General features: G+C 34.9%; 1 long non-coding RNA gene across 1 annotated transcript in view; it reads right to left on the minus strand.

Moving 5' to 3' along the window:
• The window catches only part of LOC311430659, a 63,225-nt gene that overhangs the window by 22,457 nt on the left and 14,327 nt on the right, over positions 1-26,441 (minus strand). The window lies entirely within an intron of this gene.

Raw genomic sequence — 26,441 nt, forward strand, 5'->3', positions numbered from 1 at the left:
CTTTTCTTTACAGCCTTTGAACCACATATGCCCAACATGACTATTTAAAATCTTAATAGAGCACAAACACTGTTGTTGTAGCACATTCATCAGACTGGATATTAGGAAAATGTTCTTCACTGAGAGGGTGCTCGGGCACTGGAACAGGCCCACCAGAGATATGGTCATATGCCAGCCTCTTGGAGTTCACGAAGAGTTTAGACAACACTCTCAGGCATGTGGTTTAATTTTTAGGTAGCCCTCTGTGGAGCCAGGACTCATAGTCAATGATCTTTGTGTGTCCCTTCCAACTCAGGATGTTGTATGATTCTGTGATTCAGAAAGAATCAGGTCCGAAGACCTGTCTGAGTTGAACCATCATCAGTTCTCGAGGGGAACAACGTTTCCATGCAACATTCTCCCATTCTCCCTTTTTTTCTTTTACAACCTTCTTACTATTTTTCTTTCCTCTCTGCCTCTCTCTCTCTCTCTCTCTTTTTTTTTTTTTTTTTTTTTCCCAGTTAAATCACAGCCTTCATAGATCTTCTTTAATTCACTGAAACTGATGATTTGTCCATCTTTATATATGTAAGTTACAAGCACCAAACTCATTACATTTAAGTGTCGGAAGTTAAGCTTCAATGAATAAAACAGGCCAAGCACAATGGCTGATCTTAAACTAAACTGGTTAAACACTTCAAAACAGAGTGCATTATGCTTTTTGTGAAGCACTGTTCCTTGCAGGACTCCAGACTATGTTCATGCACTTCCTGAGAGAACACTAACAGACCTATGTGTTTTATTTTTTTTTCCCCATTTATTTTTTTTAAGATACTGCAAGAGCAACAAATTCTAAAATATTTCAACCTGTTCTGAAACTGGAAAAGCTAGATTGACACATACAGACTTTAAATGAAAGGATAGTGTAACAGTCTGGGTGCTCAGAAGGCATGTGTTTAACACTCTGTTCCATTACATTTTCTGTGAGACTTGGCTTGTCTACGTTTCATTCCCACAGCTTCAGAGTTGTACTTTCCATTCTTCCCAGGGGTACTGTTAAAGATTATAAGGCTGGTTGACTTTCTGGCAACTGCAACTCTGTCACAGTGCACAAGTAAATAGGGAATGATTGTTCCTATCTCTGATCATTAGAACAAATTTAGTCTATAACTGTCTTGACTATTTTGGAGTTCAAAAGCTATTACCATAGAAACATTTTTAATAACTTCCAAAGTGCACAAAATACACTAGAATTAGGTTAATTCTGTTGTTAGGCACTGCACATAATATGCAACTACCTGGGTCCCCATGGAGACTGCAAATAATGCACATTCTAAATAGGAGCTTAATCACCAGATCAAAGCACCATACCTGCCTATGATTTTTTTTTTCCCCTTGTTTACAAAATGCCTTTATTATCTGCAATGTTTCTTTAAAAGGAGATTCTCAGTTTTAAAATGTTAGTGAAAACAATACTGCATACAGAAACCCTTGGCACAGAAACTCTATCCCATATCTGGAAAATATTTATTATGCTTTGGGATTAAATAAAAGGTTCTTATTTTTCTACATTTTATATCCCACTAAATACCAAATCATTATAAGGATATAATCTTTCTGATAAGGTTTTTAGATGTTTATTCTTGGATAAATTCAGAAATGGTTCAATTTCAGTTCATCTTCCGTTTAGCTAAAGTAGGTTTTCTAGATAATTGTGGCTTTTTTGTTTGTTTGTTTTGTATATATATTTATATATACCCATTAGTTTTTCATTTGCATCACTGATATATAAGATCAAGAGTGATTAGTGGAGATCAGTAATATACTGAGAACAATTAACTACATGGTTATATACTATGAGAAAAAGACAAGAAAAATCCCTTTTACATCGCCTGAAAGTTTGTTTTCTGAAATAACATACTTGCTTAATTTTCAGTCTTCTGTGTGCAAGTGTCTTTATAGCATTTGTATATCAGAAAAACAAAAGGCTCTCTAATAAGAGGTGAAATCAGATTTAATTGAAGCACCTTTAAAGGCTTCCTTCCTCTCAATTTATACAAATGTATATGTAGGATACAACATACTTCTACACTTTTCCCCTCCCTTTCTGTGATTTGTAGAATCCAGTTTCATCCAGTTTCTAGCAATGTGGATTTTCTTTTTTTTTTTCTTGTAAAAGTTCTTCTACCAACTACAGAATCAGTTTAGTGAGGAACACAAAATGGCATCTTAAAAATTCTTCATGTACATGAAATGAAATGAAGAATGTCTTCATGACATTCTTGTCATGAAAATTCTTCATGTACGTGAAATGTCTTCATGACAATCCATATGACTAATCTCACATTCAATTTCAGGTAAAATAGCAGAAAAAGTGTAACACGTGGCTGTATCAATAAGTACAGAATATGTGCAGACTGCCTTGTTAAAAATGCTAAATTCTTAGACTAGACTTCAAATATTGAGAGTAACTATATTACTTGCAGGTTATACAATTACACTTAATAAAACCTGAAACTCAAAACTTCATCTTATAAACATGGCATATTACCTCCTTCCTTAAAAAGAACTGAAGGAACTGTTTGGGTGAACCATATTTTTAATTTTATTTCATGAGCCTCATGATATGTAATATCAATATGAAAAGAGGCTTAAGGGCTTACCTCATCAGTCCTTCTGCTGTGCCAAAGAGTTGACATACATTTTCATACTATTTCACAAAATCACAGAGTGGTTAAGGCTGGAAGGGACCTCTGGAGGTCATCTGGTCTAACCCAACTCAAGCAGGGAAAACTAGAATAGGTAACCCAGGACCATGTCCAGGTCAGTTTTGAAGAGCTTCAAGGATGAAGACTCCATAACCTCTGTGGGCAACCTGTTCCGATGCTCCATCACCCACACAGTGAAGTGCTTCCTGATTTCCATCAAGATAGTCTGCACTGCAAGGTGGGGAAGAGAATATTGCCATGTATACCTCATGGGATCTATAGCTTTTATTTGAAATGTTGGTAGACTGTTTTGATGGTTGAACATACATGAGGAACAGAACCCAGAACTCAAGTTTGAAGTTATGGGATGCGTAAATATTGAATTGCATTTCAATAACTATAATGACATATTTAAATGTTAACACACACACACACACATATATATAAGAATTATTTATGAGAACAGCCCAGCTGCTGAGAAGACAAATTCCACTGTGTATCTCACCAAAGTTCTGCCACATTACATTGTCTACATCAAACTAGTTATTCAAAGAGTAAACCTAGTTTTGAGCTCATGATTTGGAGGGCTGGAAGCAGGAGAGCCACTTGGAAAATGTTCAGTCATCAAAGAGATCGCTTTTACACTGGTTACTTTCTATAAATGAGGGTATTCTTTTTTCCTAAATCTGTGCTGAGTTTACTGTCTCAGGCTGAAACTGTATGAAACCATATTTTTTTCTTTTAATGAACTTTATTGAGATTTTCATGAAAATACTGGCCTGACAAGCCATAACAATGCAAAAATTTCCTAAGCTAGTGCACCACCCACTAAGAATATTGCTCTATATCTGAATCAGACATGAGTCAACATCTAAATTGCTTAGAAAGGGATAAGGTAGAGTAACACAAAATAAAACTCATTCTTTTCAGTAACTAGAGAATTAAAGTAATATTTTAGATCACTGACATTTCTTTTTCAGTCTGTTGTGATCTCAAGGACTAGAGGATGCGGGGCAAAAAGTGTTATTTTTGTTTATTTCATATCATCAACCTTTGATAGCCAACACAGTTCCCATCATCAGTCAACAATGACTTTGAGGTTTTGTTGCCTCACCCATAGACCCGGGCAGGTGTAGACTAGAATGTTTGTTCTTACATTTAAAAATACTTCAGAAGATGATATTGGGCAATTACTGACTCTGGCCTGTAGCAGTCCACTCTGCCACCCATCTTGCTCTGACTTCGATGTGGCTGAACTCTGGTTGTGAAGAAGAAACATTGCTGTTTCTTTGATTCAGTTCTAATAATACAGTTTTTGTGCTTTATAAATACTTTAAAAAGAAGAAGAACAACAACAAAACTAAGTTTGATCCAGAAGAGTTCCTGATAGGAAACAGGAACAGGAAATGAAAAAATAGATGTATATTCATAGTATTATTTTTCTACTTTCTCTTCCTTTCTTTCTAGTGGTAAAGCATACTTTACCAGTCAAATGCTGAGTTATATCAGAAGGTGTTACAGTATGAGCTGAATTTTATCTTATTGCTCCCCACAGATAGGGGAACATCATTCCAATACTTCTCCTGGTTAACAAACTTCAATTGCTATGACGTTGCTATGATGTTCAAGAGAAAAGTCAAAATGAAAAAATATTTATTTTACATATATTATATGTTACTGTGTATCTATTAATCAAATATTAATTATTAATTAAATTTTAAAAAATAGTCAAAATAATTTTGATACATATTGCTTTATACAGCTCTTTACCTATTTTATCAGTTCCATCTTTCCTCAGTCTATATACAAGTCAGCTGTTGACATGCATAGTGGAAATATTAAGCAATATTTTCTTTCTTCCTCTGGAAATCAATTTTCTCTCATTTTAGATATACTTAGCATTAAAGTTGTGTAACATAATTAGGAGGGATGAGAACTGGAGAATAAATTAATTCATGTGTAATTAATGGTCTTGAAAGTTAAGAAAAATAGGACAAATTGCATTGATGTGATACAGCAATTTACAGTAATTTAACAATAGACTAATATGATTTACTCTAAAATGAGGTTGGTCTTCAGTTGCAAGAGACAAAAGAAACGAGAGGTGAAAATTGTGGTTTCACCTGTGAAAGGTGAAATGAGAGGTTAACTGGATAAAGGGTAGTAAAAGAACTGTATGTTGTAAAAGTCACCAAGGAGATTTGATATAACATACCATACATGCTTTAGGAAATGTGAATGCAAAATGGAACCAGCACTGGAAGCAGTCAGTGAAGTGGTCAGAGCAAAAAAGGATATATTTGTAAGAGGCAACAAAGACAGGCATATCAATGCTGTAAAGACTAGAATATCTAATGCATATATAAGTTCTATATATAAATGCACAATAAACATACACATATGTATATACATATATTGTATATTACTTAGGTTCTAGATATAAGCAATGCATACCTTAAAGCTGTAAAACACAAAGGTTTACCACACTAAAGTATAACTTTAAAAGTTATAAAAGTATAACTTTTTGTTTTGTGAAAAAAACAAAACAAAACAAAACAACAACAACAAAACAAACTAAAAAATATTAAAATAAGATTAGGAACTGCTTTCCCAGAACATTTTGTGGTAGAACAGAAGGGAGGAAACAACCATTATTAAGATGACAATTGATGTGTTTATGATATGATCTTGATACACGGTTCCCTGATATAACAGATTACTAGGCACAATGACCACAGTATTTGTAGCTGTCTGAGATGTTGACCTGACAATGCTGCTAAGCAACATCTTATGGCACATCTTATGCTTCATGACTACTTTGAATGCTGAATGGCCCCCTGCCAGACAAAGACTCAAGATTCAGTAAACATATTTCATCAGCCATTCAAAGGTACATAACTAAGCAGAAATGTCAAAGGAAGTGATAATGAAGGTCCGTATCTTCATTCAGTCAAGAAATCATTAATGATCCAGGAAATCAAATTTAAATATCTTTACTAGATTACTGTACTCCATCCCAGATGAGACAAAATAACTAACCGTCTAGAAGACCTTATTTGAAATGCAAGGTAAAACAGAGTAAACTTTAATACCTGTGATTGAAATATATAATAACGGAGCATAATATTTAACATTACTTTTAGAACTTTATTTCTTTCAAACCTACAATTGATTTAGCAAAATATAGGATTTATTTTTCTATAAATAACAGATAAATAAATATATATATATATTTCCATATGACAGTGACCTGCATTAGCTTTACCTTAAATCACTGATGGAAGAAAAAAGAAAAAAGAAAAAGGAAACAAGAAAAAAGAAAAAAGAATAAGTAAAAAAGGAAAAAAACCCTATACTTTCAAGTATATTAGGACTATAACTAAGTAGAATAGAAAAACTTTAGTAAAAATATCTGTATATGTTACATATGTAGCATAACACTAGTATAATATTAACATGTGAAGTAGATATGTTTGAAATCTCAGGTACCTGTTAAAGTCTTTTGTTACAGAGAAAACAGCAAAGGACCATGGTAGACCCACATAATAAGATTCTCTTCATAGTTCTGGTTATCTTCAAGCTCAAACAAGGTTACAGGTTAGCTGAAGGGAACACCACTGTCTGATATTACAGTGAACTGGAAAAAAAAATAATCCCAAGCACATGAAGTTTCTTCCCAAGAGTAAATGTTATTTTTAATTGGTGAAAAATAGAGCATGCTAATTCTATCAAATCCGTGAATGAATTACATATGTGACTATGTTCACCTGATTAAGGTAACGATGAATTTGAGAAGGGAAACATCTAAAGAAAATTATTATTTGAACATGATTTGCGCAGCAAACTCTATAAGAACTGTACTCTATTAACATTGGAATATTTCTCATGTCAGTTTTTAAAACTCAAGTATTGCTGAATTACTCTCCAAAATATCTTCTGCTGTTGTCCATAGCCTTCAAAATTTATTTATTTTTTTTTTTATTTGCCTAGCTACCAGCGAAAATATCTACATATCCTGTCCTATAACGAAAGATTAATACCTTTTTGTCTGGACCCCTAATTGTAGTTAAGGTAGATTTTGTGTTCCAGTTCTCTTTGGTAGAGAAAAATAGATAAACTTGCTTTAATTTAGACATGAAAGAAGCAAGAGAAACTAAATAAATACATATATAAATAAATAAAAAATTCACACACACACACACATATATACATTTCCTGTGAGATTGATATACATTGGCACAGGTAGCCCACAGAGTTGTTTCATCCTTGGACATGGTCCTGGGAAACCTGCTGTAGGTGGTCTTTCTCGAGCTGGGGTGAGTTGGAGAAGAGAAGAGATCACTGCCAAAATTTTATGATTTTGTGATAATACTGTATATATATATATATATTTGATTGTCTAAATCTGTTGCATTTTAAAAAAGCCACATGATCACAATGTTGCAGACTTTCATGCTAATATTTTCAGTCATGTTAAGAATTAGTCTTGTCCTACACTTAATAACATCATGCAAAAAATATGAGAAAAAGATATACCTCAGTGATATTGAGAAGAGAAGAGAAGAGAAGAGAAGAGAAGAGAAGAGAAGAGAAGAGAAGAGAAGAGAAGAGAAGAGAAGAGAAGAGAAGAGAAGAGAAGAGAAGAGAAGAGAAGATTAAAAATTAAAAATACTTTTAGTACCACATCATGAAAGTATACAATATAACATAATGTCAACTTAATTCTTTTTATCTGAACTCAATCTAAGGTGTTATTGTCTAGGGTTTCTGAGCAACTCATTCTCTGAACTGCTTATTTAAGTCAATGTGCAAAAGGTTATTCATGCTTCAGTGCTTCTATATCAGCTTTTACTGAAAGGTTGTTTTCAGGTCTATTTTTATTATGTTTGCTGACTGATTAATATTTCACTTCTTAGCAGCAATTGAAAGAAAACTTGGGATGATAAAACAAATTAAACTGTAAGCCTTCATCATACTTGGATTGCTGCCCAAGAGTTATGTAAGTCAGACAAATAATCAACATACAATATGGACTTTATCAACAGAGATTTTAGGTGAGTGTGTTATGGAAATAACTTTATGTTATTTTATTATTTATTTTTTTTTAATAACTCCATAATAACAATAGTAATTTAATAGTAATTTCAAAAGTAAGATCTACAACATCAAACATCAAATCAGATGATATCCTATGATAATAACAGCATATGAATAGACTTATTTTCTTTAGCAAAAACAAAAACTTTATAAGAATATGCCTAAGAAGTAGTGCATGCAGCTGAATTGGCTGAACCTCACAATAATAGACCCCTGTATTCAAACTTTAAAGGCAGTTCTTGCATAAGCGAACAATATATATACCGTAGCAAATACCGATAAGCAGTTTTACTTCCATTCAAAATGTGTTAGGTGGTCCACTTCATCGTGATATGCCGTTACAGTACAACACTTAAAATGCAGAACGGGACATAGCTTTAATTTGAATAGGGTAAGAAGAGAAGTGTACGTGGGTAAGGTGTACTGTGTCATTAGGAATATTCAGCCAGTCTGGGCAGTTGTCTTTAAGAGCAAGACAGAAATCTAATGTCTGAGTAAACATTCTGCTCCTGGGAAATCACATCCTGAAGACCAATTTTCACACACACACACACGCAAAAAAAAAAAAAAAAAAAATAAATAAATAAATAAAATAATAGCTAAATAAACAGAAAGTGACAGGTATGCTTTAAAATGTTAAATGTATACACAGATAAGATCAATTCTACTATATCAACATATATTATGATATATGTTTAGAAACATATAAACAACTACAGATGAAGACTAATGTATGATTTTGAACTGCTATTTCTCTCATACCAACATGAAAAAGCCTCTTTTTAGTGCAAGAAAATAGAATTTTTTCTCAAATATTCCTTCAGTGAAAATGGCAATATGTATGTAGAACTGACACAAAAACCTCACCATACTGCTGGCAATCACTCATCAACTTAGCACATTCACATCAACTGCATTATCACTGTTATTCTGGGCCTTATCAGTGTATGAGATGGTGCACTATACTATTGTATAGAAAGATGAGTATATCTAAGCAGTAATTATGTAAATGATTATGGAATTATCCTTTGCCTGAGAAAGACATTAATATAGAAAATTGTGTGAAAGGAGCCTTTTGCTCTATGGAGGATGTCATAGAATAATAGAATCATAGAATATCCCGAGTTGGAAGGGACCCATAAAGATCATTGAATCCAACTCCTGGCACCACACAGGTCTACCCAAAATTTTAGACCATGTGACTAAGTGCACAGGCCAAATGCATCTTAAACGAGCTGGGTGCAGTGACTACTTCCCTGGGCAGCCTGTTCCAGTGTTCAACAACATCCTCAGTGAAGAACCTCTTCCTGATGTCTAGCCTAAACCTCCCTTGCCTCAGCTAGAAACCATTCCCGCAGGTTCTATCTCTGGTCACTAAAGAGAATAGATCGGCGCCTTGCCCTCCACTCCCTCTCCTGCGGAAGTTATAGATCGCAATGAGGTCTTCTCTCAGCCTCCTCTTCTGCAGGCTGAACATGCCCAGTGCCCTCAGCCACTCCTCATATGTCTTCCCCTCTAGGCTGTTTACCATCTTTGTGGCCCTCCTCTGGACACTCTCCACCAGTTTTACATCGTTTGTACTGTGGTGCCCAGAACTGCATGCAGTACTGGAGGTGAGGCTGCAGCAACACAGAGCAGAGTGGGACAATCACTTCCCTCGATCATCTAGCAATGCCGTGCTTGATGCACCCCAGGATATGGTTGGCCTCCTGGCTGTCAGGGCACACTGCTGGCTCATATTCAGCTTGCTACTAAACACATCCCCCAGATCCTTCTCTGCAGGGCTGCTCTTCAGCATCTTGTTGCCCAGTCTGTATGTAAAGCCAGGGTTGCCCCGTCCCAGGTGCAGGACCCTGCACTTGCTTTTGTTAATCTTCATGTGGTTGGTGATCGCTCAGCTCTCCAATCTGTCCAGTTCTCTCTGCAAGGCCTTTCTACCCTCAACAGAGTCCATAACTTCTCCAAGTTTAGTGTCATTGGCAAATTTGCTCAGAACACCTTCTAGTCCTACATCCAAATCATTTATAAAAACATTGAAGAGGACTGGCCCTAAAATGGAGCCCTGGGGGACCCCACTAGTGACCATCCACCAGCCTGATATGACCCCATTTACCACAACACTTTGATGCCTGGCCGTCATCCAATTGCTCACCCATTGCACAATGTTTTTGTTTAGCTGTATACCAGACATTTTAAAATTTTGGACAACTGAAAAGTAAAAGCAAATTTAATAAGCTGAATGTGGACCACAAATCCTTCCCATATTTATGAAACTGATCTGTGCCATATCTTGACCTGTTATCCAAGCTATCCTGATTCTTCTTGTTGTCATGTTAAGTGTCTTAAATGAATTAGAATGAACAATTTATGCCCATTTATTCTGTTGGTTTATTATGATTAAAACCACAATAAATATATTTCTGGAGTATAGTTAAAATACATTGTTTCTGTCATGACAGGAGCTGACTTCATAAAATCTTCATAGTCTTTATATATATCTTCCTACTCAGTTTGTTGTTTTTTTCTGTTTTGCTTATCCACGAGAGGATAGGTACACTATCACATTAAGATACCATATTTATAGTATTATTAACAAGACATTTAAAAATGTATAACAACGAAAGGGACAATGTTAGATCCCTTCAGACTTACAATTAGTCACTGAAAAATGAATTGCACATACATATAAATTTGACATGCTGAATTAAAATGATGTTGATTGCATGTTCTGCAGACATACATAAGCTGTAATTCTTTGGATTCACTTTCCTGACATATTGTTCTATTTTATTATATAAAGTTTGAATGTGATGGCAAATCCTGCATATGTTACTCAAAGGACATATAGATTTATGTGCTACTATAAAAAGTAATGTGATTTTATCTCAATTTCTTCCCTAATCATTCCTAACTTCCCATTTTCCATTAGATTTTCCACTGAACATGAAATATTGCAGACAGCTATCTGCAGTAGCCTATTTCTAATACTGTGCTGATAAAAAGCAAATCAAATCCTCTGCATCCAAGTGCTTACTTTCCCAGAAAGACTGTAAAACTGTAATATAATATCTAAAACACAAGCAGATATTTTTAAGTTTTTAGAATAACCTTTCCACTAAAATGAATTCCATCATTTCCTGATTCAAAAAAATGAGCTACACAACTATATATTTGGGTAAAATATTTAACAGTACAAAAATAAAATAAAATAGTTTAACTCATTATGGACTTGGTGCATTCTGACTACTCTATTATTTTTCCAATAGTTATTGGAATATTCTAGGCACATTTTGGACTACACTACTTCTGACAGCATGAAACTGAATCCTTGTAAAAATTAATGCTGTTGCTGAAAATGTTTTTGTATCATAAGGAGTAGAATTAGTGTTTCCAATTATCTACATTTGGGGGTGAAAACTAACATCTCAGGGTTCTTGAGAAGAAATGCATGTTTTCAGTGGGCACAATTTAAATGAAAATCAAAATTTCTAGGAACAGAATAACTCTAGAGGTAACAGAGTAAATTAATTATAATGATTAGCATTGGCAGGTTACATCTCTGGTGAGCATCTACCCTAGAGAAAGTGTTCAGCATAACAGAATGAAATATAGGAGAAGTTCACAAAAAAAAAAAAAAACAAAAAAAAAAAAACAGTTCACTAGAAATACCTATTTAATAATGGGAAGCTCTGAAATCAGTGGTGAAAATCAATGGAAATCAGAGACTAAAGACTTTCTCTAATAACAGAAACTTCCTAGCACCCCTTACTGGCAGGATATTTTTCATAGCTATCAAGTAAACTAAGAAAAATAAATAAGCCTTTTAAACAGGAGCTCTTCCTGAGGAAAGGCTACATAAACAGAATCTAAATAAGCTTGAAAGACAATCTCAGCTGATACAACCTAGCATAGATTGAGCAGTGCCAGTTCAATTAACTGTTGTTGAAGTTCTGGCACAGGGTGTTTAGTTTCCAGAATATGGTCTCAGCTTTGCAATTTAGAAACCAAACATGCCTTAGTTGAAACAAGACTTGAATGAGGATCCTTCTAGGGTTTATTCTGTTAGTATCAAGAATACTGAAAGACCCCAGTTCTAGGATAAGTCATTACCTGTGATTTCCTAAACTCATAGATTAAGTGGAATATAAAGGGCCATTATGAATCATGCTGTTTGACCTCATGTTTAGCACATGTCAGAGAATTATGCCAGCAGAAGTACAGTGATGAGCAATTACTGTTGCTCTCTATTTAAATGTTTGTGATGCTTGAGCAGCTGAAAACTACAGATATCAAGGCATAAGAGAAGACACACTGAGGATGCAGAATATAATTTCTAGGATCTTCCTTTTCTACTGCGGCACAACAGAATTACAATGGCTTTGCTGTAAGACTGCATCTCCTGGGCAAAAGAAAAGGAATAATTTTTTTTTCTGTTTATCTCCCTAGAGTCTTTATTAAAACACATATTTGGAAGACATTATGTTATTAGCTGATTAGTAATGCAGAAATAGTTTCTAACGGGAACTTGATTTTCACATATGCCAGTGATGAGCATTCATTATTCACTCCTTATGGTTTTGTTTTGTCTTTTTAGACAGTTACTTGACAGCAGTAATGCTTTCCTTTTGAGAAATTCTGACAATTTCTTTTGAAGAACTTTTCTGTAAGAAGCTGCTGTGCAGGGAGTCAAAGCAATGATGCATTACAGAAAGAGAAATCATCCTACTGACTCTGGGGGCTGCACACACCTCATGCACAAAAAGTTGCCTTCCTGCCAACAGTCCTATTGGGCATGTCTGAGTTCTCTGATGATGAAGCTAATCTCCATGTTAACACTTACTGCTGTCAGGCCAAATAGGGTGACCAGTGCAAAGGAAATACAGACAGCATTGCCCAACATGAAGCTGGTTGCCAGCTGCTGTTTCAGCCCTGGAGGACACATATAACTTGAGTAATTTAGAGCAACTTTTTAAGACAGATCTGAACAATACAGGTACAGCTTTGAGAGAGGAACACTGGTAAAACAAACCTCTTGTGCTGCTACAGCACTAACTTTTGTCAGGTTGGTTCTTCTTCCTTTGCTTTAGAGAAATATTTCCTAACTGATACCTATGGGGAAAGCATTGCTTCTATAGTACAGATTTTCAGCAATGGTTCTTTATACTCTCATTCCTAGAGCAATGTTCAATTATTCAAATTAATTTTGGATCATTGTACTTATTGTATGTAATCATTCTATGAATTCTTAACTCTGAATTTTTCAATTATTTGTAAAGATTTCTCTCAGTGTGTTCATCCAATTTCATTCTGCTATTTCTCCATAAAAATAGAGATATAAAACTGTCCTTGAATCATATAGGAATACATGAAAAGCCTTTTGGGAGAATCGCAAGCATATACTATGTACATGAATTTTCCCATTGAATGATGGGCAGATCTACTGAAATGGCTGTAGTAGTTTTTCTGTCTCTTGTTGCCATGTAAGAGCTGCAACAGGACCCTCTTCAATGGGTACTGAGTTAGAAGCCAGAGCAGTACTGGGGAGCTAACAGATAGTGGTAGCTAAGCCTATGCTGCTTCTTCAAGTATGTGGATATAAATACAGAGGCAGTTGTATCACGTTCTAACATATACATAATCATCTGCATTCATTATAAATGATGACTAAATATTTCAAGTATTTTTTATTCTTGAATAAATAAACATATATAATAAATATTATAAATATATATTTTTAATTATTATTTATATACAGATTTTTAAGCATAAAAAATATTGGATATTTATTTTATGAGTGATACTGGAAAGGTATCACTCATAAAATAAAATAAATACAAAAAAAAAAAAAAAAAGGAAAATTATTGGAACACATGATGTAAGCTGAAGTCAAGCCAGGTTTCATATCACAGAATTGATCTCCTTCACATGTCATACAGCATGGATAGCTTCATTAATGCTAAGAAATTAATCTGACATAAAGAAACTGTGAAACCTATGTCTTGCCAAATGGAAACATGATCTCTAATTTCATTCATGCTATAGGTTTATTATTTGCAGTGTCTTCACTTCAGTGGGAAAAAATAAATTGGAAAAATGCTTTAAAACCCGCCACTTTGGAAATCAGATTATTTTCTTTTATATTTCACAATTATAAAATAATTATACATTTAGTTTTTAGAAATTTTGCTTGTGGGAAACAAAGCTGCGTTTATGAATAATGTTTCAGGATGTATTTCTTAGACGTGTAACATAAACGTGCAAACTGTTCCTCCTTTCTGTTTCTTTCTGTTTAAAACTTGCCTTGAAGTGCTCTATTAATCCCTTAGCACATAAATATTTGATCACAGATTAGTGGTGTTTCCAGGAAACAGCTCATTGATTCAGAATCTTGAAAAGTGAATAGCAATAGAATATCAAATTCTAGATTAAGATGATAACAATTTGCTTTTCACAGTATTTATTCTTAAGTTTGGTGAAAGCTAGGTTGTTTATTACTAGCAGTTCTACATCTGCTTATTATATTTATAGTACATTAAAGCTGTAACTTGTAGAATTAATTTTCATGAGAAAGATTATCAAAAGCATTGTGAAAAATATAAAACAACTTTCTACATTTCATTTATTTTACAAATCAAACTATCCATAGCTATTTACTAGCCATTTACTTCTTGACTAGTTAGATGGAATGTAACTTGCAGATTACCATTCCACTTTTCTAATCGGTTCATGTCATGAAAAGATTGTAGCTCAGAAATTTCAAATTGCATATTACATATAACAGAGAAAACATATTGTCTGTCTTAAGTATAATAATTATAATTATAATTATTAATAATAATAATAATAATAATATACTCCCTAGCCTGTACTTCTGCTCTGAATTATCACCTAAATGTAGATCCTTGTGCCTGTCTTTAGTAAGTGTAGCTTGTCATCCATGAGATTATCTGTAAATTTACTCCCATTTATGTATAAATAATAAAAGTAGTTCTCATTAAATAAAATATCAGCAAGTATATCTCCAGACCTAAAACCTGTTGAAGGTTGATCCAATTAATAGATTATTGTGTCATGAACCATTGGTAATATTTCTTGTTGTGATCATCAAGCTATGAACTCACCTCTAAGCAGCTTGTTCAGACTATCCTCATCATTATAAGTCTTGTCAGATGGATTTTTATTTATTTATTTATTTTTAAAGTCAAAAAAAAAAAAAAAAAAAAAACAGTGCACATAAATTTATAAGAATTTAGATACTGATTTTGCTACTACTTTTCCACTATCCACTGAAGATGTTGCCCTGTCATACAACAGTTGCTCAGCAACAAGTTGTGCCAAAACAGTGCTGGCTCATATTTGTCTCCAAGCTTGCAAACAGTTTGATCATTTTCCACTATTTTTCCATGAATGATTTACAGTTTTCCGATCTTCCTTTCCCCCTTTTTAAAAGAAATTAAATATATTTCTCTTTCCCAGCCTTCAAAATATTACTCATCTCTTTGTTCTGCAAAAGCAATCAATATTTTCTCTGAGATCATTTCAGACAGTTTTCTGCAATCTTTAGATTAATTTTATCTAGGTTCTGATCTCTAGACTATTTGTTGCCTGTTCTAGATAGAAATTTTCTCCTTTTGATTTATTTTTAGTTGAATAAACTCTTCATTATAATAAATCTAACTTTACTGAAGGCTGATTCAAGAAAAGCATAAAGTTCTTTGACCTCATTATCTATACTCCTTTATGTCCATTTTGAATTTTCCTTCTGTTTGTATACTTTTGTTCTGTTTGTTTTGTTCTGTTTGTATTATTTTATGCTTGTCCTTACTGTTTGAGATTGCAGTTAATGAAAAATTTGTGACTCAACTTCTCATTAATAAATTGATCCTCCTATTAAACTCTTATATTTTTGTTGTATTGAAATATTGGTTGTCATGTAGATAATTTTTAAAGGATTTCCATGAAGCTTTATGAGACTTATTTCAGTTCTGTTTTGAAAATGAGGTATTCTGAACTGGACACTAAAAACCGTTAGAAATTTTGCACTCTTAGCTGAAAACTGGAGATAACAAATAGATTTCTGACTGAAACTCAGATGCAGATTCATCCCAAGTAAGTCTGTTTTGATGAGATTGCTTTTTAATTCCATCTCTTTTTAAAAACAAAATGTGCTTAGCAAATTGAGACAGTGCAAATCAAAATTCACTGCATTACTTAATTTTTATGTAGTTCATTACTTTTATTTTATCTTTTCAGATGTTTCACAAAGCTCTGTGATATGTTCTAAATAAACTATTACAGAGCAAAAAGAAAAAAAAAAACAACACTATACGTCTAATATGTTTTCTGAAAATCAAAAATATCTTGGTAATCCTCAAAAACAAACATTACAATTTAAGTGGGCAATTTTAAAGATGTTTTATAATTGAAGAAGTCAAAGAAAGACACATTACTACATTTAGCATACTATGTACATCCACTTTTCTGTTTCGGCTCATGAGTTTTTGTGACTATTTCATTTTCTCTTCTCATTCTGTATCAGTCTTTTCAAGCATTGCAGTCAATTAATTGTATGATAAAACTGATATTACTACTTTTAGTTTCTAATCTTAACAGGAATAAAGTAATCAAGAAAGGTATTGAAGACTGCATTAGCAGGGGATTGGCTGTATAAAACAAACACTGCTATGTTATCATATGTTTTAGAACATTATGGTATCTATGTTTTAGAACATTATCAAGTTCTAAAAAGCTTGATAATGTCCATCAGGACCAGCATGCACAGCACTGATAACCATCCCATAGGAAGGAAGTTACCTCAGAGAAGGTATAAGTGAGGTATAAGGAAACACAATACAATATTGCAGAAGCCTGCTTCGACTTTCCTAGCATTGAGGTTGGGTTTTCAGAAAGCAGAAGTATTCTTCAGAGTGATACAAAAGAAAATAAATATATGAGTTACTTGTACATATGTTCATCCATTCCAGTAAGAATAAAAGCACATGCTGTATTAGTAAAGTGTAGGATAGCAGTGGGGTCCCTGATGATTCTATTTAAAAAAAAAAAATAAAAATAAATCAGATTTTTTCATATGAGCCAGGAAGAAAAACAAAAGTTGTTTGAAAAGATGACTAAAAAACTTAAAGAGCATGCTGCAGCTTAGTAGGAAGCTATAAACTACCCTAAGCTATATACACTAATTTATAAAATTAGTATATATAATATTATATATTATAAATATATATATTTCTATATTTCTATATATTTATATAATATATATTATAAATATATATAAAATTAGTATATATAATTTATAACCCTAAGCTATATACACTAATTTATAAAAATATATATTTTTTGTCCATGGTAAGGGGTTTAGTGCATTGTGTGGGTAAACTCTCCTTTTGAGATTTTAATTCAATATTGCCAGCCACAGGCACTTAAAAGTTATTTTAACACCATGCCTGGTTCCCACCCCACCCAAACAATGAGATTTGTTTGTACCAAGAGGAGTTACTGAGTTTGTTTATTTTTCTACCTCATTGTGAATGTTTATCCTCCAACTAATCTTAAATTTGGAAGGCTAGTTTTTAAATGAAAGCTGAGGTTTCTTAGATAATAGTCTGTTTTCAGTAGCTCAAGTTTCAAACAAAAAAACAGAGAAGACAAAACCAGCAAAGAAAAACCTCACCTATCATACAATTGATGAGAAAATACTCTTGTATCACAACATTTGCTGACACTATTAATGTTTTCCATACAGGAAATGAATAGCGAAAACACATGGAAACATGTGGCCAAATACTTTTCAGTATTTGTATTATCCCTCTGTGCTAAGAAAACAATGATCTATGTAACAAGTGTAATATTGTCATATAATACAGAATCTTGGCAACTTATTTATTATATTTTGAGAATAAATAGTCACCACCGTTAGAATGATGATAATTGGAAGCAGGACCATTTATTACAGAACTTTCAGTTTTCTCATATTAGCTAGACAGTGAAATGGATAACCCATTAAAACTTTTTCCAACTCTAGCATATGGGATTTCAAATCACGTATGGAGTACATGGCTAGGTCTATAAAATAATCACCATCATAGGTAACTTAATATCAAGTTACTACTTCTGGGTGGGTAGGCACCTTATGTGTAATTTATACGAGAGTTAAGAGCTTCAGAAAGGGATTCTCAAAAGTCAAGAGGCAGAACAAGGTTGTCTTAAATACCATTCGTCCCTCTTTTCTTTGCTGCTCTGTACATAGCAGAGTCCTCCTGGATTGTCAGAAGTCAATATAAAGCACAACGTTCATTTCAAGTAGATAAGTGGCAAAGTTCTATAAGAAGAAGACTACACAAAGTTTATTTATTTATTTATTTGCTGTATGTGATAACACTGAGACAGTAATGTTGATAGACTTAAGGTTTATAATGTCTGGAGAAAACAGGTCTAGTTGGGGTTGGACGATCTGACAACCAGAGGTCCCTTCCAACCTTAACAATTCTGTGATGATAATACTATGGTGTCATTCAGAATAACACTAACTTCTGTTGTCCTACTGTTAAGCTTATATTCAGTATAAAAGGAAAATAGGAGTGAAGTCAACTATTCTAGCCACTGAAATTCAAACATAAGTATTTGCTTGAGTGCAAGCAGGTTCAGGTTAGTAGTAATGCTACCAAAAGCCTGTGGGGCTAAGTATAAGCTCTATAAGAGGCAGATGTCTTCTGTCTCTGTCAGCCTGCACTTCCCTAAATGCAGAGCGATGCAAACAGCTGTGGAGCAGGAACTGAATCTCTCTGCTTTTGCTTCAGTCCTCACCTACTGTTTAGTGCAGAGGTGTAAATTAAAAGAGCCCTTTCAGTGAGTTGTGGTATGCAGAATCACAGAATCACAGAATTTCTAGGTTGGAAGAGACCTCAAGATCATCGAGTCCAACCTCTGACCTAACACTAACAGTCCTCACTAAACCATATCCCTAAGTTCTACATCTAAACGTCTTTTAAAGACTTCCAGGGATGGTGACTCCACCACTTCCCTGGCCAGCTTGTTCCAATGTCTAACAACCGTTTCGGTAAAGAAGTTCTTCCTAACATCCAACCTAAAACTCCCCTGGTGCAACTTAAGCCCATTCCCCCTCATCGTGTCACCAGGCACGTGGGAGAATAGACCAACCCCCACCTCGCTACAGCCTCCTTTAAGGTATCTGTAAAGAGCGGTAAGGTCACCCCTGAGCCTCCTTTTCTCCAGGCTGAACAAGCCCAGCTCCCTCAGCCGCTCCTCATAGGACCTGTTCTCCAGACCCCTCACCAGCTTCGTCGCCCTTCTCTGGACCCGCTCAAGCACCTCGATGTCCTTCTTGTAGCGAGGGGCCCAAAACTGAACACAGTACTTGAGGTGCGGTCTCACCAGAGCCAAGTACAGGGGGACGATCACCTCCCTAGCCCTGCTGGCCACACTGTTTCTTATGCAAGCCAGGATGCTGTTGGCCTTCTTGGCCACCTGCAATAGTTTTAATGTGCGTTACCTGTAGGGATATATATGTTAACATCTAATAGGTAGCTTGATGATTCGCCTTTGCTGCTGAGAGCAAAATGATCATTCGCTTAACTGAAGTGCAATTGGTTTGTTATATAAATCTAGAAATCCTTTTCTACCCTAAAAGAGCTGTGTTTGTACAGATATTCAAAGATTGTAAAAAATGTTAATTCCTGGGTTAAAAAAATAAATAAATAAATAAAAATAAAAGAGAGAGAGAGAGAGCCTCAGAAATGTAGAGCTGATACTTTAGAGATGGGCAAGGGCAAACCAATATCTGTAAAACTCAAAATTCTGTTCTGATAAATAGTCAGATGAGCCCATTCTCACATACAGGCTCTTCATAGCTAGCCTGGAAAATATATTAAGATAGAAACAGTCTGATAGACAATGCTTCAGAATGACACCTGATTCAAAATACTTTTCTAATGAAGATGTTCTTTAATTTTTCTCTATATTAATTGTGACACTCTGAAGATTGCACAATATGAGCAGCCAACATTTAATGTCCCTAAATTACAAGCATAAAAGAAAGAAACTGGAGAGGGCTGCTGCTTCTTTTGTTTGTTTTGCTTTGTTTTACTTTGTTCATTATGCTTTGTTTTGCTTTGTTCATTATGCTTGCTGCTCCCTTAAATTTCCTCCAGTAATGTTCAAGGAGAGAATCTTTCAATGTTCAGATATTACCGTGTGTTTATCCATATTCTAATCCATTTTTTCCTCTGTTTTCTATATCCAAGATTATGTACATTGTTGCATAAGCTTGAAGTACTTTGGAAGGTATTCTAGAAAAAAATAAAGTTTATGTCTGGTGGAAGAAGGGGTAGGCAACTTGGAGGGTACAAGGAAGTTGCCAGCAGATGCAGAGATAAAATCAGGAAGGCCAAAGCCCACTGTGAGCTCAACCTGACCACATTGGTTAAGGATAACAAAAAATGTTTTTAGAAATATATTAATGGCAAGAGGAGGGCCAAGAAGAATCTCCATTCTTTACTGGATGCAAGGGGGAAACATGACTACTGAGGATAAGTAAAAGGCTGAGGTTCTTAATGCCTTATTTACTTCTGTCTTCAGTAGTCAGACCACTTATCTTCGGGGTACTCAGACTCCTGACCTGGAAGTCTGGGACAAAGAGCAGAAGAAACACCCCACAGTTCAGGTGGAAAGAGTTAGAGGCCATCTGCTCCACCTGGACTGCCACAAGTCCAGGGGGCTAGATGGGATCCACACGAGGGTGCTGAGGGCGTTGGCGGTTGTGATTGCTGACTTTCCACTTTCCATCATCTATCAGTAGTCATGGTCATCTGGAGAGGTCCCAGATGACTGGAGACTTGCTAATGTGACACCCATCTATAAGAAGGGTCATAAGGAGGGCCTGGGGAACTACAGACCTGTCAGCTTGACCTTGGTGCCAGGAAAGGTGATGGAACAGGTCATCTTGAATGCAATCATGCAGCATATGCAGGACAGAGGATCATGACCAGTTAGCATGGGTTCAGGAAAGACATGTCCTGCCCGACCAATCTCATCTCCTTCTATGTCCGGGTGACCCACCTGGTGAATGAGGGAAAGGCTGTTGACGTAGTGTACCTAGACTTCAGCATGGTCTTTGACACAGTCTCCCATAGTGTTCTCTTGGAGAAGCTGACAGTCTGTGTCTTGGACAGGTACAGTCCTTGCTGAGGTAAAAACTGGCTGGATGGCTGAGCCCAGAGAGTAGTGTTGAACATAATGAAATCCAGCTGATGACCAGTCACAAGTGGTCTTCCCCAGGGGTCAGTGTTGGGGCCCATCCTCTTTAATATCTCTATTGATGATTTTGATGAGAGAATGGCGTGCACCCTCAGTAAGTCTGCAGACAACACCAAGTTGGAAGGAAGTGTTGATCTGCCAGAAGATAGGAAGGCGATGCAGAGGGACCAGGGGTCAATGGGCCAATGGGATGAGGTTCAGCATGGCTAAGTGGAGGGTCCTGCACTTTGGCCATGAAAACCCTATGCAGAGCTACAGGCTTGGGGAAGAGTGGCTCGAAAGCTGTGCAGAGGAAAAAGATCTGGGGGTGCTGATTGATGCTCCCCTGAATATGAATGAGCAGTGTGCCCAGGTGGCCAAGACGGCCAACAGCATCCTGTCTTGTATCAGGAATAGTGTAGCCAGCAGGACCAGGGAGGTGATTGTCCCCTTGTATTCTGCTCTGGTGAGGCCACACCTCGAGTACTGTGTTCAGCTTTGGGCCTCTCATTATAAGAAAGACATTAAGGCCCTAGAGTGTGTCTGAGAAGGGCTATGGAGCTGGTGAAGGGCTGGAAACACAAGTCCTGTGAGGAATGGTTGAGGAAACTGGGGTTGTTTAGTCTGGAGGAGATTCAGGGGAGATGTTATTGCTCTGTTCAACTATCAGAAAAGAAGTTGTGGGGAGCTGGGGATCGGTCTCTTCTCACAGATAAATAGTGACAGGATGAGAGGGAATGGCCTCAAGTTGTGCCAGGGGTGGTTTATATTGGAAATTAGTAGACATTTATTCTCAGAAAGAGTAGTCAGGCATTGGAACGGGTTGCCCACAGAAGTGGTGGAGTCACTGTCCCGGAGAGGTTTAAGGAGAGGTTGGACCTGATGCTTATGGTTTAGTGTGTAACATCAGTAGTAGAGTGATGGTTAGACCAGATGATCTCAGAGGTCTTTTCCAATTTTCACATTTTCTATGATTCTATGATCAAAACAGAGAGTATAGTGGGGACTAATATCACCTTTCCAAACACAGGGAAGAGTGAAAGAATTAAAGACTCAGCAAAACTAGAAATTTATGCTGAAATTTTTATTTGAGCATAACACTATATATTGTATTGACTTCATGTTCCTTATTTTTTTATTACTATTATTTTAATAAGGATGATATTTTTTCTCTTAAGTAGTACGTTATTTTTGTAATTTATTCCAATTTTAATTTTTATTTATTGTTTCATTGTAAATAAGTAATCTCCTTTATTATTTCTTTCCTATTAACCTCAATATAACTTTGAAAGTTCTTCAAGACCACCCCAAAAGACAGTTTTGAATAATATTTTATACAACATCTCTTTCTGAAAATATATCTCTGTATATATCACTCACAAAGTTCACCTAACCTTCTTGGATTCAAAATATATACTTCCAACTTCCACTTGAGTAACAAAATTTCTCTCTTCATGTAAATATATACTCCCATTAGCCAACATTAGCATTGTATAATTCTATTTTGTACAGTGTATTTGCACCTTATTACTGGAAAAAAATAAATATAAATAGAATAAAAGTAGGCATTTTCATAAGTTTTTTGAAGAAACTTAAGTTTACCTTAAAATTACCAGTTAGAAAATGTACTTACATTTCTGAAAATATACAAGTAGGGGTGTGTGTGCAGCTGGAGACAGGTAACTTGCTTTCAAGTCATTTTATGTATTTAAGAAGAAAACTTCAGAGTTCTACTCTAGGGCAATACTGTGAAGTTCTGAAGATTCATATTTTTTTCTTGAACATATAAAACATTTATTCTTCCAGTCTTCATTTTAAACAAATCTTGGAAGTATTTCCTACAGTTTTTTTTTTTTTTTTTTTTTTTTTTTTTTAAGTGCTGTCAAAATAACTGAGAATAATGGTATGAAACTAAGAAAAAGTAAATATAGGATATAGGCTGAGCAACAGAACAAACGAATGGTGAGGAAATAACCAGAACTCCCAGCTGGGGAAGATAAAGCACTTTGATCTGAGCATCTGAGTAATTTAGAACTCAGAAAATCATTTCAGAGAAATATCTTGCACTGGGCAAAGAATGATGCAGATGAGTATTGGTTGCTTAAATTCTTCTCTGAAGCTGACTTCTTATGGTAGACTATCATTCTACTATCATTCAACTACATTATCATGATAATGTAGTTGGTATCATATAACACCACAGATTCATCTCTGCAACATTTTTACAGAGCTGCTCAGGCAGAGTTTCTAATAGGGCCACAGTCCCACCTGAAAAAAAAAAAAAAAAAAAAAAGTGACCATTGCTCAAATTGTAAAAGGAATCTATGAATTATTTATATGGGTATGTGGGTTTGGGTAAACTCTTAATATATACATCTATAATAATGAACAATTATCTTATACAATAAATAACATATCTCTTGATTATATTATATATATGCTATGTGTATATTGTGGTATATATATTTAATATCACTATAATATTTAAGAATATGGCTAAAGTTAAAATTGTATTATACATCTTTCACATTTTTGTTTTTGTATAGTGATATTACATGTATTTGTTTTTTACTGAAATCATCTGTAATGAAAATGAGCATTCCACACATGTAAATGCACATCAAGCAAGCGTTCAGAAAATTTGTGTGTCATTCAGATATTCTGAAGTCATACTGAACATCAAATTTTTTGAAATTGTTCAGAGCATCTAAGGTTCTGCTTTGGCTATGTATTTTTGAGGATAACACACACACTCATAAATGCACACCACACAGACACACATACTTTGTCTGAACATTTTGTAAATGTTCTTCTATCCATCAAAAAATGGTATAAAGACCAAAACTGAAACTTAATAAAGAGATGAAATCTTTTCGAGAGCAGTTGGGATGTGACTACAGAAATCTGGTGTTCAGCAGTAAGAATTCTGGCAGTTTGCTGCATTGCAGGATTATTTGTTATCTCAGGGATTCTACTTCCTCCAGTGCTCACTACCACCATTTCAGTTTCCTTAATAAGAGCTCCATCTTTCCCTCACTACCTCTACCACTATGGCAACTCTCTAGCCAGCTGAAACTGTCAACGAGATCCATGAAACTGAGAAATAAGCCATGGTATAATACAGTTGCCTTTCCAAAATGAAAGCCAAACAAAACAAAACAAAACAAAACAACAACAACAACTAAATCGCTTTCAAACAGAAGAATGTTTGATTGCTTGTGGTTTTGTTTTAATATTGAAGTATTATTTCTTTCTTCCAAGAAGCTATATCAGGTTAATAACCACAGCTGTAATGCCTCATGCTAATTCATGCTAATCTTTTCCAGTATTTTTCCCTTGGATAAGTCAGTCAGGACTCCACAACATTCAATAAAATATTATCCAACTGCACAGCAGCAGTAGAAAATTTCCAGAACCTTGACGATACAAGTTTAGTCATCTGACGATCTTTACAAATTTATAATTTTGACTTGAAATATCTAGAACATTGAAGAAAGAAAATATGACAGAAACAAAGAGTAATTTGCAAATGTCATTCTCCTTCACACTCAAAGAATGAAGATGGAAAAAAAAAAACATGATTGTGACTCTGAATCCTTTTGGACCCACTGACAATCAGGAATACCAAATATTCCCTCAGTTAAAATAGATCAGTAAGTCATTTCTTCAGGCATCAGTAACAGATGGGAATGGACTAAACTGTGTTCTTATTTACACACTTCTGTGAAATTTAAAATTTTGAATCAATAGATTTTTCTCATGATTCCTGTATTCTCTTGAATATGTTTTTCCACACCATTTCATGCTACGACTTCATAACAGTACTTAACACTGATGAAGAAATAGTTGCTTTAAAGAATAAATCTTGTTCACCTTAATTTTAAAGCCCTTGACTCATTTTTCTAAGAACACCTACAGAATTAGAGGATTATTAATGCAAACCTGTGGTTTAGCCACAGATTTTCATCTCATGCTGATCTCTTTCACACTACTTACTTTAATTTCACATGTATTATTCTCCAATTATTTTAGTATGACTGATTAGTCTTTATAATATGGAGATTGATATACATACAGCAATTTTCCAATATCATTTTACAATTGGATATAGTAAAGTATGACTGTGGCAAAAAAGTATCTATATTCATCTTTACTTTAAATTCAGCTGAATAATAACAATAATTAATGTTCTTTGGTCTGACAGATTACTAGCTTTTTCACTAAACTGTTCCTGAACATAGTGCTTTCACAAAATATTAATGTGTACAAATGGAAATGAATTAGCAATGCCATGTGTTAGTAGAACTTCAATTCTTTTTATGAATTTTATTTCAATAACATAAAATTTCTATAAACATTAATGTTAAAAAACTAACGTTTCTAATCTCATTCATCTTTTGACTCTATTTGGAAACCAAAAAGGATGCTTTTCTGTCCCTTTGAACTATTCACCGCACAGTAATGCAATATTGAAGAGGGAGCAAACAATTGGAATCAGTGAGGTGTAACCATAGCTATATCTATTCAGTAATGTGGTTCTTGAGTACTCTTTTTTTTTTTTTTTTTTTTTTACCAGAAAATCTATATTAGATACACTTCCAATGCTTTAGAGCACCATCAGGCTTTCTATACCCTGATGAAATTCTTCAGAACAGTAATATATTTTGCATGGTGGCAACCTATTTCCCTGCTGAGTCTGTTGCACTAAAAGTTAGAAGTTAGAAACGTCAAGACAAGAATAAAGGATGCATTTCAGACTAGTCACAATCTCTAAGGCTTTTTTTTCAGAGTCATTGCAGGAGAAAAATGTCTGACTGTCCTGTAGATGTTTTCACAATAAAATTATCTAAAAAACCCTCAAATAGGCAAAGAATAATGACATTTCTCTCAGAACACTTATGCCTCATTTCAAGGTGGATGATGCATTGACAATGCTGGAAAGAGCAGTGAGAAGGAAATTAAAACCAATCAGAAAACAACAACAAAACAAACAAACAAAACCCCACCACCATTGCCAACAATGAAATAGAAACAGAAAGACCAGTGAGAAGCAAAGAAAAAGGCAGTAGGGATCACTTCAAGTAGATTTCCATAACTTTTCATGTTTGTCCTTGAGATTGTGTGGCTTGCTCTGCACTTTCCAGAATTTTATATCTTATTTCTGAAAGCTGCAGATTATGAGAAGCTGCTCTAATGTCCTTCTTCTTAGGCTATTAGCTTAGATTCCGAGGCTTGTTTGACCTGTTGCTGTTGGATTTTGGAGATGAGTACAATAGGTCAGCATTGTACAGCATGCTGCCTATGGCAGGCACCAGCATGCCATCAGAATGTGTTCAGCTCCAAAGCTATTGTTTCAATATGAAACTCAATTTTCTTGAAGTGACCAGC

This window comes from Aythya ferina (assembly GCF_964211825.1).
Source record: "Aythya ferina genome assembly, chromosome: 1".
In the NCBI taxonomy this organism is placed as follows: Eukaryota; Metazoa; Chordata; class Aves; order Anseriformes; family Anatidae; genus Aythya; species Aythya ferina.